This window comes from Balaenoptera physalus (genome assembly GCF_965194825.1).
Source record: "Balaenoptera physalus genome assembly, chromosome: 3".
Classification (NCBI taxonomy): Eukaryota; Metazoa; Chordata; class Mammalia; order Artiodactyla; family Balaenopteridae; genus Balaenoptera; species Balaenoptera physalus.
Window position 1 is genome coordinate 132,538,259 of NC_138890.1, and position 22,839 is coordinate 132,561,097.

Below are 22,839 nucleotides of genomic sequence, written 5' to 3' on the forward strand. Positions count from 1 at the left end.
ATGTACTAGAAAGCAAAAGTAGGTTGTCGGTGTCAGGAACAACCCATTAGGTTTTAAATTTAAAATAAGTGTTTTGTATTTTACACATACCTTTAACAATTTACATTCTTTGTGGTTAAAATTTTAAAATCTTGGATTTGGTTACTGTGGAACTGATTTGAGCTTATCCCATGTCCAACTGTGTGAAACAAAGGCTTGGCCAAGTACCCTTCTATAAAATCCACACTGAAGCTGAACGGTTATTAGATTCATATAACTATATTTTCTATTAGAGCTAAGGCATGTCCCAAGTAAATTTGCTTGCAGTACTATGTATAGCAAATGAGAAATTCGAAAGCAAAGCATTGAGGTTCTGGATATTTTGTGGCTGTACTTTTTAGGACTTAATTCAAGAAAATATTATTCACAATATGATATTTCAATGCTAGGATACCTGGAAAATATAAAACTGAGAAGCTTTTATATTTATGTTATGTTTAAGCTCAGCACTATTCTGGAAAAATGTCTTTCTCATTTGTCCAAATTCATTTCGATTCTTGTTACCCTTTGCAGTTGACAAAACTGGGTATTGGCAGCTATTAGAAGTATCTGGCTTGTGTTCCCATTACAAATGGAGTCATCCTATAAGTCATGAGCAACATGTATGGTTCCCAATTGTGTAAAAATGTTAGGTTCTTGGTTACAGTGTAAAATAATCCATATTATAACTGGGTACTAATTGTGAGATTATAGTCATTCAACTGTAGTAATGTAGATAAACAGCTAGATATTTCAGATTAAAGATTAGAAAGTGGTTCATTCCCTACTTGTGTAACCATTTCTCAGAAAAAATAGTTACTAGCACATAATATTTTGCAAGTTATCTAGAGATGAAAATAAAGATATAGAGATGTATTTACTAAAGATAACAGATATGGAAAAAAATAGAGGAGCCCTCAAGTATGATTTTTTTTCAACATGTGTCTCCTAAGGTCACTTTTCACATGAATATTCTACAATTCTGAGACAACTCTTGATTGGGAAGGAGTAAATTTAACAAACAAAATTCACCTGATTTTATCCTTGACCTCTACCTGTAACCCTTCCCACTACAGTTAATATCAATAACAACATAACACTTCAGGCTTAAACGTTGGTGTTATTTGACCCACGTTTTCCATCACCCAGTCTTATTGGACACTAAGTACTACTGATTCTACATCTACAGTGTCATTCATATCTACCCCGTCTTTTCCAGGTTTATAATCAAGGCCCTAGTCCAAGGGTTCACTGCCTCTCACCTACCTAGCCTTTTGAAGCAGCCTGTCAATTGCTGTTTGTGATTTCCCTTTTGTCCCTGTAGTCTCTGCTTCTCATTGCTGCTGAGTTAATATTCCTAAAAAAGAAACGACTTCAATCTTGCCATGCACATGACCTAAGTAACTGACAGTCTTGGCAGTGTCCAACTCCAGAGCCCAGTAAACTCGCCTTCTCCGATATTACCACTGCCTTTGACAGCTCCCTTTACATGCCTTTAATACACCCAGCTCTTCAGGTACATCAGAGTTACTTCCATCCAAAGAACACATACTGTACTGTGCCGTCTCTGAATCTCAATTCTGTTGCTTTTGTTGTCTCTTTGAAGCAGCAACTGAAATTCTTAAAAACCATTCTTACTCCTTACGCCATCATCCTAATAGGTAGCACTAACCAATATAAGCATCTTTCCTTCTCGCTTAGATCATCTGCTGCTTAGAATCATTCTGAACTTATGTCCAGAATAAACTATTCTGACTTGATCTGGCACTCGTGATAAAATTATTTGCCTTTTATCAGTTAACACTTTAATGGAAGTTTGAATTAAAATAGGTGGTGGACATGGACTAGATTTCATTGTGTTTGGGAGGAAAGAAAAAGAGAAATTAAGATAAAGTCAAAGACATTTTCCCAACTTACAGAGAACTGAATCTGGTGCCCATGCAGCAGCGAGAATCTATGTGGACACAGGCATAATCAAATCTACCACATAAAATATAGAACAAGAAAGATTAATTATTCCCTGGTTGATGAGAGAAGAGAAGAAGAAATGTTGACCTGGACTGTTTGAGGATTCTTGCTCAGCTTTCTTTGGTACCGCACTGTGGTCTGAGAAAGAACACTATCAGTGGATCCAGAAACTGAGGCTCTTGTCCTGGCTCTGTAACTGAGTTAATATGGGACCTCCAGCACATCTTCTCTCTGCATCTTTTTATGAAACAGATGGACCAGCTCTCTGAGTCCTTGCCACCCTGATCAATTGTATTATGATTTATGGGTTCTATAAAAACTGCTTCTCCCTTTTATGCAAACACGTTGAATACCATGCAAGACAAAAAGAACGTTTACAGACGTTCATGTTAAAATATCTGACAGGAATTTCCCCTTGATCTCTCTTTCATGACACTGAGTTTAGGCGATCATCAAATGCCTGAGTTATTATGGAAGTGAACAGCAGATTGACAGTTTCTTCCCAGGTCATCCCTCCCCCTTTCTCACTCTAATCAGAATCTTTCTCCCACCCTTAGTCATGAAGGGTACAACCCTCTTAAACACCAGTGTAGCTGACAAGGAAAATGGTTTTAGCTTGTAGTCTCTAAAATCCAACATTGCTTAGGTACAATATTCACTACATGTTACTGCAAATGGGAGGTAATTCAAAAGGCAGATTTTTCTCAGAAACAGAATTTGTGTCCCTTAAAACCAATGGATTTGATAATGCCTTTAGTCCAAGGAAGCTTAAAACACTGGGTTCCCATCAAGCTATTATTACCTACGCTGTTTCCATTTTGCTCTCAATAGTCTGATAATTGGTATAAAAGGAAAACAACAGGAATACTTAGGACTGAAACCATTCACTCAACCGTGGAGGTTATTTCATAACTTTCACTTAGCAAAGCCCTTGCACTTTCCACAGTAGCAGTGTGTACTCTCATTGTCATTAACAATACCTTACATCCACTGAGTTCCCTGAAGATTGTTAATGACACACTCTCTAGTGATTGCTCTACATATCTACTTTTCATTCAGGTAATGCAGCCTGTTTGTCAGTTTAATTGAATAGGTCCATGAACAACTTTATTTTCTCCCATCTTTTAAAATGTGAAAAGAAAAAAGAGAAAATATCTATCTGTAGACATCCTAATTGTCAAGTGATTCCTAAACTACTGAGAGGGGATTCCTCCCCAGCTTCAATGTTTGCACTTTTGAGCAGGTTTGAATCTCTCTTCTGAAGACTTTGCTGGCTCCACCTGCAGGTGTGCTGTGACTTGCCTCTGTTTAGGTAAAAACATTCAGGGTCCTTGATTTCCAAACAGAATAACAACACTGCTGCTTCACTGTTGAAAGCATGCATGCTTCTTTACAGTTAACAATAAACCTCAAAATAGCTGCCCTCAGTCATTCTCCAGAGAACTCCTGTCAAACGTGGATTTCAGATTAATGATATTCAAGAGACATCATTTGAGCAGTATTTATGCCAAGTTCTAATAAGGAATGCACTTGGACTACATTAGCTTAATTCCCTTCCCGACTGCCTCCGGTGCCAATAGACCAGCTGTCTCCTTCAAAGGTTGCTCCCACTGTGCGGGGTACCACCACCGCATTAGACACCACTGTCGCTTCTAGCAGTGACTACTATCCCCTTCTGGGTATCACCAGCTCCTACTGGGTACCACCCACTCCACTGGGTACTACTGCAGATGTCACCATTGGAAAGGCTGATATAACGACAGTATAACACCAAATGGCACTCTGTGCTTAGGAATCTACTGGATGCCAAAAAGTTTCTTAGATCATCATGAAAATGGTATTCTGATGGGTATCTCCCACTCATTTGCCAGACATTTTTCAAAGTTGGCAGTAAATTCCATGTGGGCTCAAACGTGTCACACTGTCATTTTAAATGTAAACTACCTCATCTCCTTTTTTAGAAGCAGGAGAACAATATTATAAATTCAAATATAGGGAAATGTCCGTAGTTTTGTTTGTTTTTTCATTTGCAGGAGAAATGCAGAAGAGGCTTGCTCAGAGTCAAAATAAACAGATTCTTATGTGTGTTATTTGAGAGTATCAAAGTATAATTTACAAAAAGTTAAATAAATGACTCTCCTATAAATATAAAATCTACACATGTAAAAAATTTAATAATGAGGAAAACAGTAATATGGCAAAACTATTCCAAAGGCATTTGAGGAACTGGATATTTATAAACATTTTAAAAAAAGAAAAGAAAGAAAAGAGGGAAAGAAAAGAGGGAGGAAAGGGGGAAGGAGAGAAAGAAAGATGAAGGGAAGGGAAGGGAAGGAAGGAATGAAGGGAGAAAGGAAGGAAGGGAGATTGTTGGGTTAAATAAAAACTACTAATGTCCTATAGGGCAAAAACAAAATAAACTTTGAGGTTATCTTTCCTACTGGACATAAATATACAATTAACATGTTTTGGGGCCAAATTAAATAGTAAATAACGAGTTAAACACAAGAGCATGCTCCTAGGGAATTGAATAATCACCTGGTAAGCTTGTTAAACAGGACCCTAGTAACAGTGGATATGCCTCCCTCATTTTTGCCTTAGTTTTAGGTTTTGGATAATATTTATCTAATAGTCTCCCATTTTGGTCATAAATAACTGACAAGGAGTATTCTTGATTACACACACAAAAAAGGCCAGTCTCATATTTTGGCTATTTCCATATGCAGAGCAAGAAAAGTTAATTACTCCTGTGAGCCTCCTTGAATTTGCTCAGCGAAGCTGGAGCTATTTGGTATTGTGCAACTACTGAGGCCAGAGGATTAACTTCTTCCTGGACATTTCTATAAAGAATCTCAGATTCGACTTTCAAATACTTCCAGTTATTTGCTCTTCTACCCAAGGAGAGGAAGCCAAGCCCATGAAACGTTTTTCACCTGCTTCCCTTGCCTCAAAGTTCCTAAAAGAAGCCAAGGTCCCTTGCCTACCAGGAAGTGACCTTCCTCATCACCCGTGAAACTGGAACCCTGTGAGCCCGTTACCGGCCTGTTCTCCTCAGAGGACTTTGTAGGCATTAACTTCATATATCAAGGCAACGCTTATCCCTTAATGATGAGCTTCTCATAGCTGATTAAATGAGTATTCCTCTCTAATATGACACACCAACTATGGCACTTGCACAATCAATTTGTCTATTTATATCCTGGTAAATAGGAGAGCAGATTCTTATTGAACCTAGGAAAATAAATATATTACTGTGAAAAGTAATGAGGCCCAGGATTTGTTCCAGAATTCTGAGGAATCGGTGAGAATCAGATAGGATTTTTTTTTTAATGTTTCACTTCAGTTACAAAAACATGGTCTACTAAATTGAGGATTAGCAATAAAGAAGAAAGGCGAGGTGCTTCCTTATAGACCAATCGGAAACTAGAACATTAAAACAACATCAATAATGTTTAAAGACATAATCTCAGTTAATTTTTCTTCATCAGTTTATTCAGTTTGATGTAAGTAATTCTTGCTCTGCTAGATCTTGGGTCAGCAGTCTGTTTTAATGGAATCATTTCTTTCGACTAAAGAAACTCAATTTGCTGGTATGCTCAGAAAGCTATCTTAAAAAATTCAGCCATCAGCTTTAAGCCTATACCCACAGTTTTTTTTCACTGAGATATCAATAGTTAGGAATATTAGGTACAGTCCTTTTTACAGGGGCTCTGAGCGTATCCTATGTGGTTGAAAAGCAATTTGTAACCTTCAGACAAGCATCAGTGAAAAAGCAGAAACCACTTGTTGATGAGACTGAACGGCTGTAGTTTGTCTGCTAGAGTAACTAATGATAATAACGTGGAAGAAAGTAAGATTCTCTGCTGGGCTGCAAAGCACAGCTCTCTGATCTGGGCCTGAGCCATGTTTCCAGTGAGGAGAACATCACAGACAGTGAGGACACGGATAATATCCCACAGCCCTCCAAATCCATTCTGCAAGGTCTACAATCTTTGGAACATTTGTGTTAATAATACGTTATCTACAAAATCCATGGCAGGGAAGGCCAAGTTTCTCTTTTGATTTACAGCTCTCCCCATGCAGCTCTTACAATAATGTTGAGCTAATTAAAAACTATTGAGCCTACCAAACTAGTGATTTTTCTCATCCCTCTTTTTACAGGTGAAATGACAATTCCCTGCAATTTTCCAGGGGCCTGCAGGGAAATATCAAAGACAGTTTTAATGTCAAAGGATATTTGAGAATTTTACTTTTCCAAATTTAGGATCTGATCTTAGGAAGGCAAAATCAAAATGATTTTGAGAGGATATTTGGTCAGCTGGTTACAATAGAAGGATGGATACCTGATAACAACAAGTGGTTGTAGCTTAACTACCTGTTAAAATGACAGGATGACCTTTTAAAATACACACAGAAAAAGTAACACAATTGTAAATAATTCTAGCTTATTTTAGAATTGAGAAACTTCAGTTATTTATCTTTTTGAATAATTAGGAACATAAGGCCAACACAGAGGAAAAACATTTCTCTGGAGAATCCTCATCTCTGCTACATAGGCAGAGTAGGTCAAGTACGGCTTTACCATCCTTTGTTAAGAAAAGACCAAATACTTCCCATTTTAACAAGGAGAAAATCTAACCTGTTTTTAATCAATATATTGTTTGACAGTAAAAGATTCACAAGCTTCTTAAAACATTATTTAATGGAAGAGCCCATCAAAATAGAGCCTGCTTGAACAGAAGTGCCGAGGCGAAACACACCTTTCCATGTCATTGTGTGTTAAAGTGATGATTCGTGGACTAACTCTGCATAAACACAGGCAGTATAGGCAACTACCTCCTCTTCCCTTCTTACCTGTTCCTCCTTTCTTGAAAGGTCTCCTTGAAGACATAGTTGGTCTTTGGAAGGTAACTAAATCTCTCCAGGGGCCAGATATGCCCAGTCTCCAGTTTTACAATAGATTTCTCCAAGGTCGAGGGCCTCATAACCCCTGCAAATGTAAACATACAGCTCCAGAATTAGCCTAGGAGTTTATCTCATGATATAACCCCTGTCTCTTGAGGAGATAGGTTATATTATTCTTTCAGGAGGGAACAGTTAACAAAGTAAATGCCCACCTCAATTCCCCATGAACTTTGAATGTGCTTTGTTGTATAAATTGTGTGAAATTTTATAGTGATTTTGTCATCTCTTAAGGGCTCTGTACTCTGTTATACTTAATAATAAATCAGGTTCTTTCTTTCCATAGTGGTGTGAAGAGGTCTCTCTTTGTTGACAGTATTTTTACTTTTCTAACATTTTACGTGTTCAACTTTTGTCCTTCTCTTTGCTCTTGCATATTCTGGATCAACTTGATATTTTATTTATTCTAACACAAATTTGCCATCTTTTTCCCTTGATAAACAAAAACAAACATTACCTTACATATACAGCTGAAGGTCTTTACCATTATTATTCCTTGAATAACCTTATCCACTAAGGATACTTAGTACATATATGTAAAATCTTAATATATAAATATATATATAATCATATTTAATATATAAAACATATATTATACATAATCATATATAAAAATTTGAAGGAAAGGCATGGGTGTGCGTATATATATATTTCAATATTTTAAATTAAATTGGACTAGATGTCATATCAAGCTGATCCATTATATAATATTGATATAACTACTATTGATATAAGAATGTTAGACAAAAATTTTAAAAACCAAAATACAAAATAATTTTTAAAAATAGAAAAGAAAATTTAAGGGAAAAATATTTGTTAGACTTATGTATCCTTAAGCAGTGCTATCAATGCCCCAATATTATATTAAAAGATATGCTCCCCCATCCTACCTCTCTGTCTTACTTCCAAATTTTAGATAATTTTTGTTAATAAGGGTTATCTGTAAAGAATCCCCTTCACCTACCCCGTGTCCAAATTTCCTGGCATCCTTTTGACTCTGCCAATAGTTAATAACCGTATACAGGATCCAGATCTCTGTCCCATGGGTAGGGAAGAGGCAACGTAGAGACAATGAAAAGAGCATGAATTTCAACACGTTTTGAATTTACGGGAGTGAATCCTTGACACATCCAAGTCTCAGCTTCCTCCTACATAAAAGGTCATTTTGATACATACGTTTTGATATGTTAATAGTTGGCATGGTAGGTGGTCAGTAAGTGGAAATCGCTATTCCATATTCCACAATGATGTTTCATCAACATCATTACTATTATGATTGTTATTGTGCAGAGGATGTGGTTATTATCCTTAAGGAGAATATCATTCAGAAGCGGGAAATAAAGTCATTAAATATGTATCGCTGATTCTTATAATATATAATAAGTGGAGAAGCAGATAAAAGACTAACCAGGGCTCAGAGGAAAGAATAATCATTCTTAAAAGATTGATTTTCCCTTTTAAACAATTATGAGTTTTCAAAAACTTTTTCTTTCATACAGCAAGTGTTGAGATTGTAAATAAAGGACTAATAAATGTAATAATATTTCGAAGATGAACAGTGGTTTATGGTTGTCTATGAGTAAGACTTTTAATCACTCGACTCCAGCAGTGCTACGCAGGGAATAGAAAGAGCTAGTGAGGAGGAAAGGACCAAACTGAGCTCCCCTGCACTGCCAGAGAGCAGCAGGACAGGAGGATGGCATCAGTGGAGAGTGAGTGGCGTCAGCCCAAGGAGGGAGGGAGAGTCCCTGGAAGGGGAGACATCAGAAAAATCACAGCAGATGTTACCCTCTTTTGCTCAGCAGGTATATATGGAGAGCCCAATGTGCCAGCTGCTTTAATGATGATAAAGCAACTGAAATTCTGGGGGCTAGAGACCTTTCAGCTGTACTGCGTGTGAAACTGACAGTGGACTCTGGTTAAAAATGGGGTCAGTAATAGCAATGGTGGGGGAAATAGAAAATAATATTTAGTACCTATTATTCAGCAACTAGGTCGCCTGTGCTAGAAACTGAAGGGAAGAGCATCCCCTCATCCCTGCCTCTGGAGTAACTGGGGAAGGAAGACAGTGCTGGTCCTTGCTAGAGGCACCCTCCAAAGGAGAATGATGGTTTGGCCGAGGTGGCAGAGAAAAGGCATTCCTGGCTGCTTCTGAGATTCAGTGTGAAGAGCTGCCATATAACACAAAGAAGCAAGGTGACCTCCCAGTTTTCCATGTCCACGTGGAAGGACTAACGCGGCCATGCCACAGGTAGGATAACTGCTTTTGCAGAGCGAGGGCTCAGAGGAATTCTCTCTGCCTCTACATAGTTGATCCACATCATGCTGAATATTTTAATAAAACTAATAATAATAACTGATATTTATTAAACGCTATAGACCAGGCATGGTGTTAAGAATTTTACTGACATTTTTTTGTTTTTAATTTTTAAAATAATCTTTTGAAACGGACACTTGCTCGTCAATTTTAGAGTTATTAAGGCTCAATTTGTTCATGGCCACAGAGCTAAGTCGAAGCCAGAGTGAGAATCCAATTGCAGCAATGTTTAACTTTGAAGTCCATGCTTTGTGCATGATATTTACTATGGTTTTGTTAAATGAACTTCTCCAAGTAATGCTAGATATTATTTTTCCTCTATTTCAGATATTCCCAAGAAGGAAAGGAAGGTTGTAGGAGAGACTGATGAAGGTACCATGTGGTCCAACAATATTCTATAACACTAAATATCTGGGGACATTCATGAACATTTTTATGAATGAAAGTGCTGCCTGTGGCTATTTCTACACACAAGAACAGATATTCACATATACACAGAAGTGAAGCTCATTTATGTAACTCTGCATACAACTTGTGGATTAAACTATTTATTGACTTTGTATGACTGACCCATGCTTATGTGGTAGGGTTAAAAATTATGATAACAGCTAGAGCCAGGAGTTCTCTTAAAGAGGTAACAGGATGTTTTTTAGAAGGGGACACCTTAATAAGGTTCTTGGGACAAGAGTTGGATCATTAGAAGACCAGGTACCAAGAGGGAGACCTAAACACTGCTGTGTTAGAAATAAAAGATTTGGGAGTGAAAAGAAACAAAGAGAAGTACATGAGAGTTAAGAGAAAGAAAATATGCAAATAACATGGTAGAATGCTGAAGGATTTCTCCTAACAGGAACAGCTCAGATTCAGTTTTAAGTTACTTTGGTTTGTGGGTCTCAACATCAATCCCTGCACTTTTCTCCCAATTTTCAGTCGAGTCTGCTACCTCCCCTTTGTTGTTCTTGTGTGTGCATGTGCGTGTGCATGTGTGTGTTTGTGTACTAGCAAAAGACTGAAGTGCTATGAGATACTCTATCAACTGTATTAACCCAGAGGAAGCAAGAACTCAGCACCAGCAATGGTCCTGATAGTGGAGTCACTGAGAAGCCCGATAACGGAATGAAAATCAATCAACCTCGTCTTTAGGGTCGGGGTGACTCCTGCTGATAGAGTCACAAAGAGATTCATGACAGAGCTGGTAGGCCGAGACAGAAGGCAACAGTGTTGAGCGTTAAGACTTTGCATGAATGAAGAGAGGCAGCTGGAAGAAATACAACAGAGTTTCATGAGAATAAAATTTATCTTGCGACCTCATTAGTATTGTTCAATATTTAACCAAAAAGTATATTAATTATGAAGGGGAGCAGACTTCTGCGCCTGCAAGGGGATATTGATGAAGATCGTCAGGCAATCAACAGCGCAGCAAAATAAATCTATACATTTCATGTTCTACATGAGCATGTAAATGTCTTTGATCTGTAGTTGATTCACATTTTTTAAGAGAACGGCAGAGTAGGGGCAGCGATGAAGCCCTTTGTGGTTCTGGTTTCACTGACATTTGACCTTATTCTAGAATCACAACTTGGCCTGCTTATACCAGTCACTCACTGGAATAAACGCAGGTTGGAAAATTCCATGAAAGCTGGCAACACCTCAAAAACACTTCCCTCACTGTATAGAATGGCAGTTCTATTAAAGATATAAACAGGACTATGTGGACAGCATAGTTGTGCTGTTTGGAGAGCCATAACTCCAGTAATGCAATCGGGCACATGGCATGGGGCCACTTTTACCATGTTCCCCGACCTTCAGAAATCACTGTGCTCAGTAATCTATAAAGTTGGCCACTTTTCATCAAGCATCACTTGCTGGTTCCATTATCTAACACATCTAACATGAAGAAGGACCTACCTTGCTTTATTATGGACTTTTTTGCAATATGAAGATCAAAAGAAGTGACTTGATTTGAACGGTGTGGAACTTAACAAATATTGTATGTGCACTCAAATTTTTTGGTAACATCTGGGTCTAATTTTTTTTTTTTTTTTTTTTTTTTTTATTTTTGGCTGTGTTGGATCTCCGTTTCTGTGCGAGGGCTTTCTCTAGTTGCAGCAAGCGGGGGCCACTCTTCATCGCGGTGCGCGGGCCTCTCACTATCGCGGCCTCTCTTGTTGCGGAGCATAGGCTCCAGATGCGCAGGCTCAGTAGTTGTGGCTCACGGGCCTAGTTGCTCCGCGGCATGTGGGATCTTCCCAGACCAGGGCTCGAACCCGTGTCCCCTGCATTGGCAGGCGGATTCTCAACCACTGCGCCACCAGGGAAGCCCAGGGTCTAATCTTTTTTCATTTATCTTTTAAAAAAATTTTTATTAGAGTGTGGTTGATGGGTCTAATGTTTTACGCTAGAGGAATAATAGTTCATTATCTATAATATAGCTGTTCTTATTACGTTGTATGTGTTTTATTACTGTTCTGGTGGACACCTTGAATTATGTAAATAGTTCTAAGAATATATTTAGCTGAGAACCACCCATTCTTTTTCTCCATCATCTAAACGTCATAATTATGACTTAACAGGGACTTCGATGTCTTTGCTCTAAACTATTACTGACTTTCTGAAAGTGATTCTCTTTGCCCCTCCTCTTTTTCCCTCTCTTTTCATCTTCTTTATCTCCTCTTTCATGAGGGATAACAATTGAAAGCTGACAACTGTTGGATTTTTGTAATGCAGCCACTGCAATACAGAAACAGAGTGTTATTGTTCTTCTCATTTTAAAACTACAAGTATTTTCAGCTCTAATTATCTAAGTCTTTATTTAGAAAGTCTATGACTTATTTTAAGTGGTAACATTTTTTTCATCTACCTTTCTTATGTATCAAAATGAAGCAGAGGGTGACTGAGACACCTCTGATGGGTGTTTCCTTGCAATTGTGATCTCATTTCTTGATGACACATAGGACACGGTACTCAAATTGTGTAGCCCTCACCAACCCACTGGATCAGAATCTGGGGGTAACCTCTGTGCCTTATTTTTCAAATACCATTTTTTCAAAGATTGGAAAATTTCTACTAAGTAAAGTTGTCATTTCAGAACCCAAAGCAGCCTGATGTAGATTCTGAAGTTCTGCAAGCAGAGGAGTCTCCTTTTCTGCTAGTCAGTGACTGTCCTTCCCACAGTGTGCCAGGGCATATTTAACCATTGGCTCTCTGGAGGGAAAAACAATCTAATGCTGCATTTGCCAGTTTCCACAGGGTAAAGACTATTGACGTGGCTGATTTCAAGCTACCAACTTGAAAATGTCACTGAACATGGAACTGGGATCAGTGCGTAGTAACACAGCATTATATTTGCCCCACACAGAGAGAGTAAGTATAAATAACCTCAAAAACATAGATAATAGTAGAATGTAGCAAAACAATTAGAAAAGGATGAGTTTTTAGTACTTATTGTCCTTATCTTTAACTTACTTAATTGTAGGTTAATATAGTTCAATTTTTAATTATGAAAGTCTTTAAAAACTGACTCACAAATTCTTGCAAAGTTAACAATTGGTTCTTGCAAGTTGGTGCCAGCCAGCTTCAGCTCACCACTGTCTCTCTCCCTCTCTCTCAATGTCTGTTCCTTCCCAATACTCAGTGACTGAGGATGGGAGAAGGATTAGCAAATAAATATTTATTGGACACCTCATGTTTGAGGCACCATGCTTAGTTATTCAGAGATCTTAACAAAAATAGAATACTATCATTGTGCATTTACTATAGGCCATGACCAGCACTAGGCATTTTTTACATATTACCTCATTCCATACTTAAAACATCTATGAAGTGGGTGTTAATAGGCACCTTACTAATAAGGCACCTAAGGCTCATAGAGGGAAGAAACTTCCCTAGGACTATACCATCTAGTAAGTGGGGATTAACCTAGTAAATCAGGATTAACATACAGCTGGGTTAGACTTCACATTCTGACTGTGTTATTTACCCTCATAGTAAACTTGTGAGGCAGATTTTACTATTGCGTTCTACAGGTGAGGTTTAGAAACATTAAGGAATGTTTTCAAGAGCACAGGGAGGACAGTCCCCTTTCAAAGCCCATCATTTGTCCACCACAATGTATTCTCTGCCTCAACCTCAACATGCTCCTATTGTTGACAATGTAAGTTTTGACTTACTGAGTTCGCTTTAAGTTTCAGAATTAAGGAGTTACCTTCCCAGCGAAAGGATCTGTATATTAAAACAAGTCAAAGGCAGTGCTCAAGACAAAACAATAGATCTGTAACCATAAATGTCAAGCAACAGTTATGAGCCAGAAGAGATCAGATATTCAACTGCCGGTTTGAATAGCATGACCTTTGCTGGACAAATCCCAGAATCCAGAGGAATGAAATGGGTCAGGCCTGAGTCACTGCCCTACCTCTGAGGCAGGTTACTAGGAATGGGTAGGCAAGCGTGGGCAAAGTAACATTATATTTAAAAATGGTAATGGGAAGACTTTCTGAACAGCCCAAAACAGTAACTACATGGTCCATTATAATAAATTTTATTCTTTTAATGCCTTCAATACTTTTCATGCCTGGTAGCCTGATTACTGGTCAAGCCAGTCACCTTATTTGATACTGTCAAGGCTTTAACCATAGAGAGAATAAAAGTATTAAAACTGGTATACTTCATATGAAGACCACTCTATTATTATATATAATAATAAAGAAGACAACTCTATTATTATATATAATATATATAATATATATATTATATATATTATATATAATAATAATTATATATAATATATATAATATATATATTATATATATTATATATAATAATAATTATATATAATTATTATTATATATAATAATAATTTCCATAATTTGAAGTTTCAAGTAGAGGATTCATTAATAAGTTAGACAAACAGAAGGACACACTTTGCAGAACCCCTCTCCTAAAGTCCATTTAATGCCTGAGCATAGTGTTTTGCCATTACATGTCCACACATGGGAGGGATAATTCTGAAATGCGGAGGGTGGCCTCCAGCTTCCAGACTGAGAGCCTTGAAATAGTCCAAGCACTTTCCACCATGGTGCCTCTCACAGACCCTCTGAATAGAGACTGGACTAAACTGGAGACGAGGAGGAAAGAACTCTTTGTCCTAAAGATCCATCAATGCCAAAGAGTAAGACAAATGTTTCCTAGTAATGAAAGTAGGACCAGTAAGAAAATACATATATTCAAACTTACATTCATCACATAGTATTAATACGATGTACAATATAAGTATGTACTCTTACCTCACTAGTGTAAAAATAAAGTGCATAAACTCATTCCATTCCTTCAATTAGAAGTATAACCACATCTTTCTCATGGTAACTTCAATAGCTTTTTTACCTACATAGTAACTAGGAGCTTTCTGATCATCATGTAGGCAGAAAGTGTGGAGGACAAAACTAGGGAGGAAAACAGAGGACAAGAAAATGGTCCTTCACAGTAAACGGGGTAAGCTCTAACACCTGGGACCCTTTCCGTGGTGAAAACCTTGACCTCCACTGTCAGCATGTTATAGGTCTTCATTCTGCAGACTTCCCAGGGATTGAAGATGGCAAAAATAGTGTAATTCACACTTAGCTCAAAGAACCTAAAAAAAATTGCCCTCAATTTCCATCTGTTCCATTGTTATTTACCCCTTTCCTTTTGCTCCTGAACTTGGAAGAAAAAGATAAGCAGAAAAGCCCCACGTGGGCTGTGTACATAGCACCTGTAGAGATTCACACCTTTTAGAGCGAGAGGTCACCATCTCTAGGCATGAAGACCAGATGTGACCATACCCCTCAGGAAAAAAGGCATAGTACACTGGAGTCAGGATCTTCATTTTTGGTTTGGCCAATCAGATGCACATGCAGGACATGTTAAAGAGGAGAGTGAGGAAGAGACCACATTCCTGAGGCTCCTGTACTTCTTGCTTTGACACAATCATGGAGGAGTTGGGATTTTTTACAACAATATTATTAGCGAAGGTCTCAGTAACTAGTATGTAGTCCCGTGAGTGTCAAGAGGAGAGTAGAGTATGAGCATCTATTTTTGTCTCAGGAAAGCTCCTTGAAGACTAGAGGATAATTAAGGGGAGATCACAATGTCTAGTGAAGTCTACCTTCGGTTCGAAGGCTCATAAGGGTGGTTTCCCTTACCCTCAAAACAACACATTTGCATGCACGTGGTGCATGCACATCTACACACACACACAGATACACACGCCACACTCATAGGGTAGAGAGACAGAGATCCCCTTGTTTGTCCCAGAAAGGAGAAGCTCTTTACAATTTCTTTACTCATATAACTGACACTCAGTACAAGTTCATTGCTTGAAATCTTTCCCAAATAGAAGCCAAAATTGTGGCCAAAAGGCTAGAACTGTAAACCACATGTCCCCCTTCCACGGAAGAACTTTTTTTGCATAATTAAAATGGAACAAGGAATTTGAAAATAAAAAAAAATTCCCCAAACATAACTCTCTCACAATTATTGGGCATTCTCATACGTTTTAACATAACTCTTTCACAATTATTGGCCATTCTCATATGTTTTGTTTTCACCAACAAAACCCTGGATTTATAAGCTAAACTGAAATTAGATGAGATTCTGAGATCTCAGTATGGGTGGCCACCCCTGTGAAAGATACGTGTACATCTGTGTGGAATGTGTGAAAGGGGCTGGGTGGGCCTATAGGGATTGATTTGATGTACAGGGCAAGTCATTCATTCCTTATGTGTCCCTTGGTGCTATTTGAGTTGAATCAGACTTCCTTGACTCACAGTGATGTTTTCAAGGGAGCTATCATTTTAGTGACAGGCTTCACTATTTCTTTTCAGTATGGTGAAATTTTGCATGCTTATTAAGCACCAAAGTCTTCTCCAGATTTTTCTTAGGGAACTAGGACAAACAAACTAAAAATACTTGAAGAAAAAATTAAGAAAACAATACTAAAATAAATAGATTTCATATAGTATTATACAATGCAGTGTTAATGAACTTTTTATGGTACCCATAAAAAAAAGAGAGTGACTTTTGTGCTAAGCAAAAAAACATTCAGAGGTTTAGTTTTGTTTAAAAAATAAATACTTATTTAAAGTTTTAGATTAAAAAATCTAGTTATTTCTTAAGCTTTTAAGCTTAGCCAAATGTTATTACTCTATGTCTAGCAAATTTAATAAAAAACACTTTGAAAGCGTTCCCATTTTAAAAACTTAGTTCAAAAAATTTTAACTGCATTTTATATTTCACTTCCTTTTCAGGTGCTTTCTTCTCTGAAATAAATAAAATTCCCTTGAATATTAAATTTTTCTTATAAATCTAACCAACTTTAAAACATTGTGGAACTTAATTTTTTTTATGTTTAAAACAGTATATAAAATAAGATTTCCTCTTAAGATCACAAATCTTAATTAGTAACTCAATTATGGATTTTAATTTTAATTTACAAGACTGTTGCTGTAATGGGCCAAAATTCTATTAAAAAGTTGGGCTTCTCTGGTGGTGCAGTGGTTGGGAGTCCGCCTGCCAGTGCAGGGGACGTGGGTTCGGGCCCTGGTCTGGGAAGATCCCACGAGCCACAACTACTGAGCCCACGCATCACAACTCCTGAAGCCCATGCGCCTGGAGCCCATGCTCCGTAGCAAGAGAAGCCACCGCAGTGAGAGGCCCTCGCACCGCAATGAGGAGTGGCCCCCGCTCGCCCCAACTGGAGGGAGCCCGCGCACAGCAGCGAGGACCCAATGCAGCCAAAAATAAAATAATAAATAAATAAGTTAAAAAAAAAAGTAATTAAAATTATTTACTCATTGTTTTTACACAAAAATATTTATAATGTAGTCTGGATTCTCCTGAACACTTTCATACTCAGTCTTAAATCTTCACGTGGCTGAGAGACAATTCCACAGAAGTCAATTAACATCCAAGTTAACAAGGATTACTTTGCACCAATGGTTTTAGCCAACATCTGGGGACATCCAGCACAGCTCTTCTCCCTGATCACTGAGGAAACTATGTAACATCAGGAATCGTCTCCTTAGCAGTACTTGAGGGTATCAACAACCAGAGAGCTTAGCTGGAACAGTGCCTGGAATCTCGTCACCAGCCCTGAACTCTTTGACAGTTACTATGCACTGACTCCATACTTGAAAAGCGTGTAAATGGGGCTGCTACACAGCCCACCACCCTATATTCAGGTTGTAAACATCAATTAATTCTGATATCAACCAAATGTCAATCTCCAGTTTACTAGGTGTATTTTTTTGGCTCAAGTGACATGTAAATTCTGACAATGAAGACCCTTGAGTTTGATAGGATTCTGAATTCTCATAAATTAGTTTCCTTAGTGTAGTTTAGTCCTACATGGACAGTATTCTCTGCTAACACAAACCTATTCTAATATATTTCTGGCCTTCTCTTTGACCTTTGGACAAGTCATTTTTACCACTTAGTGACATAATTTCTACCTCTGTGAAGGAGCCATCACTACTCGTCACCAGCCTCACAGTATTGTTCGAATTAATAAATAATGTCCCAGATAATTCCTATCAAGAGGATTCAATGCAATAATAACATACTGTGAGCTATGTTAACAAGCCTCTTACGTGAAAAGATGCTCAACATCACTGATTATTAGAGAAATGAAAATCAAAGCTCACACAAGTCAGAATGGCCATCATTAAAAAGTCTACAAATAATAAATGCTAGAGAGGGTATGGAGAAAAGGGAACCCTAACCTTACACTGTTGGTGGGAATGTAAATTGGTAGAGCCACTATGGAGAACAGTACGGAGGTTCCTTAAAAAACTAAAACTAGAGCTGCCGTATGATCTGGCAATCGCACTCCTGGGCATATATCCAGAGAACACCACAATTCGAAAAGATACATGCACCCCAATGTTCATAACAGCACTATTTACAATAGCCAAGACATGGAAGCAACCTAAATGTCCATGAACAGATAAAGAAGGTGTGGTATATATGTACAATGGAATACTGCTCAGCCATGAAAAAGAATGAAATAATGCCATTTGCAGCAACATAGGTGATGCTAGAGATTATCAGACTAAGTGAAGTAAGTCAGACAAAGACAAATACCATATGATGTCACTTATACGTGGAATCTAAAAAAAAAAAAAAAAAGATACAAATGAACTTATTTCCAAAATGAAAAGAGATTCACCAACATAGAAAACAAACTTATGGTTACCAAAGGAAAAAGGGGGTTGGGGAGAGGGATAAATTAGGAGGTTGACATGTATACACTACTATATAAAAAACAGATAACCAACAAGGACTTACTATATAGCAGAAGGTTATTTTATAATAACCTATAAGGGAAAATAACCTGAAAAAAGAATAGACATATATATGTGTATATATATAAAACTGGATTGCTGTGCTGTATACCTGAAACCAACATGATACTGTAAATCAACTATACTTCAATTTAAAAAAATTAAAAAAAGCAAGCCCGAACACTTGTGCTGTGTACCTGAAACCAACATGATATTGTAAATCAACTATACTTCAATTTAAAAAAATTTTAAAAAACAAGCCTCTTGTGAGAGGCTCAAGTCTAATTGGAAGGGCACTGGACAGTGTTTGAATCACTGTTCAGCCACTTATTAGTGAGTGAACTTGGAAGAGTCCCTTAATCTTTCCAACCTCTTGACCTGGGGATCACCCAACCTGCTTCATAGGAATGTTATGAGGATCAGAAGATAGAACGGATGTGAATGGGCTTGTGATGAGTGGAGTGCCATACTAACGCGTGCTCTATGTTACTAACGATAGTGAACTTGTGCATTCTGCCTCTTTACGGATGACTTCCCATAGCATTGGTCCCAGTGCTCCAAATGGGTCTGGAAATATGTAGTCAGGCCTCTAGATTGTGGTATCAGAAAGGTAAACACCATATTCACACGTATTACTAGTCTGCACTTCTTATTTTACTGATGTTTCCAAAAGGTCAAAAATAGAGAATTCCGGTACATACAAGATCACATCTATAGTTCATATTTGTCTTCCCTGGAATAAAAGACTGAGGCAACTTTACAGCTCGTAAGGGAATGTTGTGAACAAGTGCCTGAGCTAACAACTTGTCTTCAGAAAAAGAAAACAAAAAACAAACAGCTCATTTATGCTTAGTTTCTACCCTGATCTCTGATTCAAATCAAGGTTTCAGAGAAAAGATCAAAAGGAAAATGAGAAATGCTAACTAAAATTTAATGTAAAGCCAATAGGAACCTTTTGTTTCTGGGAACAATTTTTAAAAAAGACTATCTTGGACTAAAGAACATTTAAGTACTAAAAGATAGGAATGAATAAGAGTAACAAAGGCTAATGGTGGAGAATTTTCAAAGCAAATTTGAAAGGGGCACCAAAGCAGCTGTGTTGAGTGGAAGAAGTACATGGACATGAATTTGGGTATCAAGCTTGACAGTACGCTACATCATGAGAAACTAAATACAGATTCTGTCACTTTACAAAATTATATTTGGGTTGGGTTGTATTGCTTTGATTACAGCATCACTTAAATATTCCCCTAGCAAATCACATTGCCTGAAACAAAATAATATCACAATTAAAACCTGATGGCTCATCTTTGTCATGAAGAGATTTTTAGGTTTTCCATCTATCCCCTCATATTGGTGTGGTCAACAAGATTCACAGTCTGAAATGAGTTTAAAGAGACAGTAAAAAAATGCCTAAATTCTAATTCCCAGCTTTAATGCTAATGTTCAGGAGAATAAACTTGATCTTTACCAAAAAAAATAATAGATTATATTCTTAAAAAGAAAATAATCATCCTTTGAATTAACAGATTAAAATCAGCAGGCAAATCAGAATTTTAAAATATGAATACACAAGTACTCAGAAAGTTTATGGGACTCATGTTATTGGCTTCCCAGGATTGTAGCAGAAAATCAAGCATCATGATGCTGAGTATAAATTTCAATGCATTACTTAAAGATAATATAACAGGAAGGAGAAATTATTCACTCCTTTAGGCATTATTCAGGACTTAGAGTACTATGCGTTTTGTCTATTTGGGGTCTTACTACTTATAATTTACAAGTACACATAAAAACCAATTAAGGGTCCAAGAAAAAAAAAAGGTAAAAACAATAAAAGAATTAGAAGACAAGCCCTTTAAGTAAACATTTAAGAAAATTTAGTTATTTAACTTGGATACAAAAGAACTGTCTTCATTTATTTGAATGAAGAAGAGTGACTAGAGGGTTCCATTTCCTCCAGGCCTGAAAAAAAGGAAATAAGGAAGAAAGGGAGGTTAGCTATGAGGAAGAACTATCTGACTATAAATGTTCTTAGACACCAACTAAGAGTACCACCATGGGAAGGCGTGGGCTAGGTTCATCAAGGACCTTTACTTTCAGGAAGGAAACCATCTATCAGGGAGTTTATCATGTAAAGCCAGGCCATATTTTTCCTGAAATCTTTTTCCAACTGCATGTATCCTTGAAAGAAATATTGTTCTTTCATAGGAAAATGTTCTTAACCACGCTTCTCCCACTCCTTTACACCACCCACTAAGAAGCTACTTTATAGCCAAATAATGTGTATCAGAGTATGATTAAAGTTTCATGAGTCTTAAATGGTCCCCTCTCTTAGGGATGAATAGTCAAAGAAAAAAAGAACTAGTAATGAGTCAGAAACAAACTGTTCTCCTTGGAAGGATGTTCAGTAAATTTAATCATTTCTAATGCATATAGTGAGGCTTTGATTTCCATTTCTAGAATTCAGTTGTTACTAGGAAATAGTCTTGTCTCCTGAATAAACCTCAGCAAGGTAGACATTTTCAAATGCCACAGGGGAAGCTTGAGAGAAGGAAGGCTGGCAGCATAATTCTGTCATCAAGGCCACAGCCTGTTCTTTGGGATTATGAATGCCAGCTTGATATGACAGTGCACTCCACCCACTCTTACCATACCAGCCTCCATGTCAATGTTGAACATATGGCCTTTCAGGGGAAGCTGTCTGCTCCATCCCCAGTGCTTCCTCTGTCTCCAAAGAACATCATGTTCTTAGAGAAAAGAAGAAAGTCATTCTTAAATTCTAGTACCCCAAACCGTTCAGGCTGTGTTTACAAGCCTGACACCAGAAACATTCCAAAACTAATCCAGAACTAACTTTTAGTTGGCAGGAGTCTATTTTTGTGGAGGTATCACCAGTAGCTACCCAGAATATCAGTCTCTCCAAATGTGTCACTCAGTCCATGGACCATATATAATTGGATTGACCAAGAGTCACAGTCAGAAAGATTTTAGAAGCATTGTATTGCTGTGTGTGTGTGTATGTGCGTGTGTGTGTGTGCATGTGTGTGTGTGCATGTAGACACTAAGAATTCAGATAACTATAAATGAATTGTGGGGCTGCATGGCATGGGGCCAATAGGAGCTTTGAATGAGGGCTCTTATATTGAGTGAGAGATAAGGATTTATCTTTAAGAAGTTGGGCAATAAAGGTCAGCCCTTCTCTCCAGAGAGAATACTAGAGGGAATGCAAGTACACTCTAGTTATAGAGAATCAAGGACCACAAGCTTTGCCCAATACTTACTGGAGGTGGAGGAGGGAGGACAGGAGGTAGGGCTGGTTAGGAGACTCAGCGAAGAGAAATGATTTTGAGAACAGTAAGACGTGCTGTCAGTGAACTGATACTTCTATCCTAGAATGGTGAAATTTATGAACTAAAAAAGCCTAACACACAGAAAAAGAACTGTATTTCTAAGAGTGAGGTAAAGTCTAAGGATAGGTGAAATGTTATGAAAGACCTGTCACTGGTAATAGATCATAACCTCAGTCAGATGATTGCTGGGGAGAAGCTGAAGAGCCTTGCCTTAGTATGACAGGAGCAAGTAATACAGGGATGCAGATTTTTCAGGTCACAACTTGGACATGCAATACGCAATGATGGCCTTGATGAGTTAGCAATGCCCTTTCAGAGCACACATATCATACCCCTGAGGTTTCTTGCTCTGCAAAGAAAAACTATTTGTTATGAAATTTTTCAAATTTATACAAGATTTTAGAAAATGGTATAATACATTTCCTGCACTAATCACAAAGCCTCAAAATTCTCTACTCATGGCCAAACTTGTTATATCTATAGCTCCCATCCCTCAACTCACCCTGGATTTTGAAGCAAATTCCAAGCATATTATCCTTTATCCTTTTATCTATAAATATTTCAGTATATATCTCTGAAAAATAGAGGTTCTTGTTTAATATTTAAAAATATTAACATTTAATGTCACATTTAAAAACATTAACAACAATTGAAGAAGGGGGATTTTGAGGTAAGTGAAAGTAAGCTTCCCCAAAATTCCTGGAAAGGACTGAGCTGGACTATTAAATACGACCATTAGTATGACCTTCTTTTACCCCAGGTTGATGGAGTCTGGGAGTGAGAGTATAGGAAGATTTAGTAAGAGGACTCAGGTGTTTGATTTATGTATCCTGTTCTGAAAATGCGTTAGAAGTAACGGAATGAATTTATCTTTAATGAAGAAGAAATAGCATCCCTTGGTTTTCCA

General features: G+C 37.6%; 1 long non-coding RNA gene across 1 annotated transcript; it reads left to right on the top strand.

Annotated features, from left to right (window-relative positions):
- Positions 1 to 1,288: 1,288 nt before the first annotated feature.
- LOC309658622 lies at positions 1,289 to 13,958 on the top strand. The gene is made up of 3 exons (XR_014262329.1): positions 1,289 to 8,894; positions 9,746 to 11,277; positions 11,581 to 13,958. It is a non-coding gene; the product is annotated as an uncharacterized lncRNA (long non-coding RNA).
- The last annotated feature ends 8,881 nt before the right edge of the window (positions 13,959 to 22,839 follow it).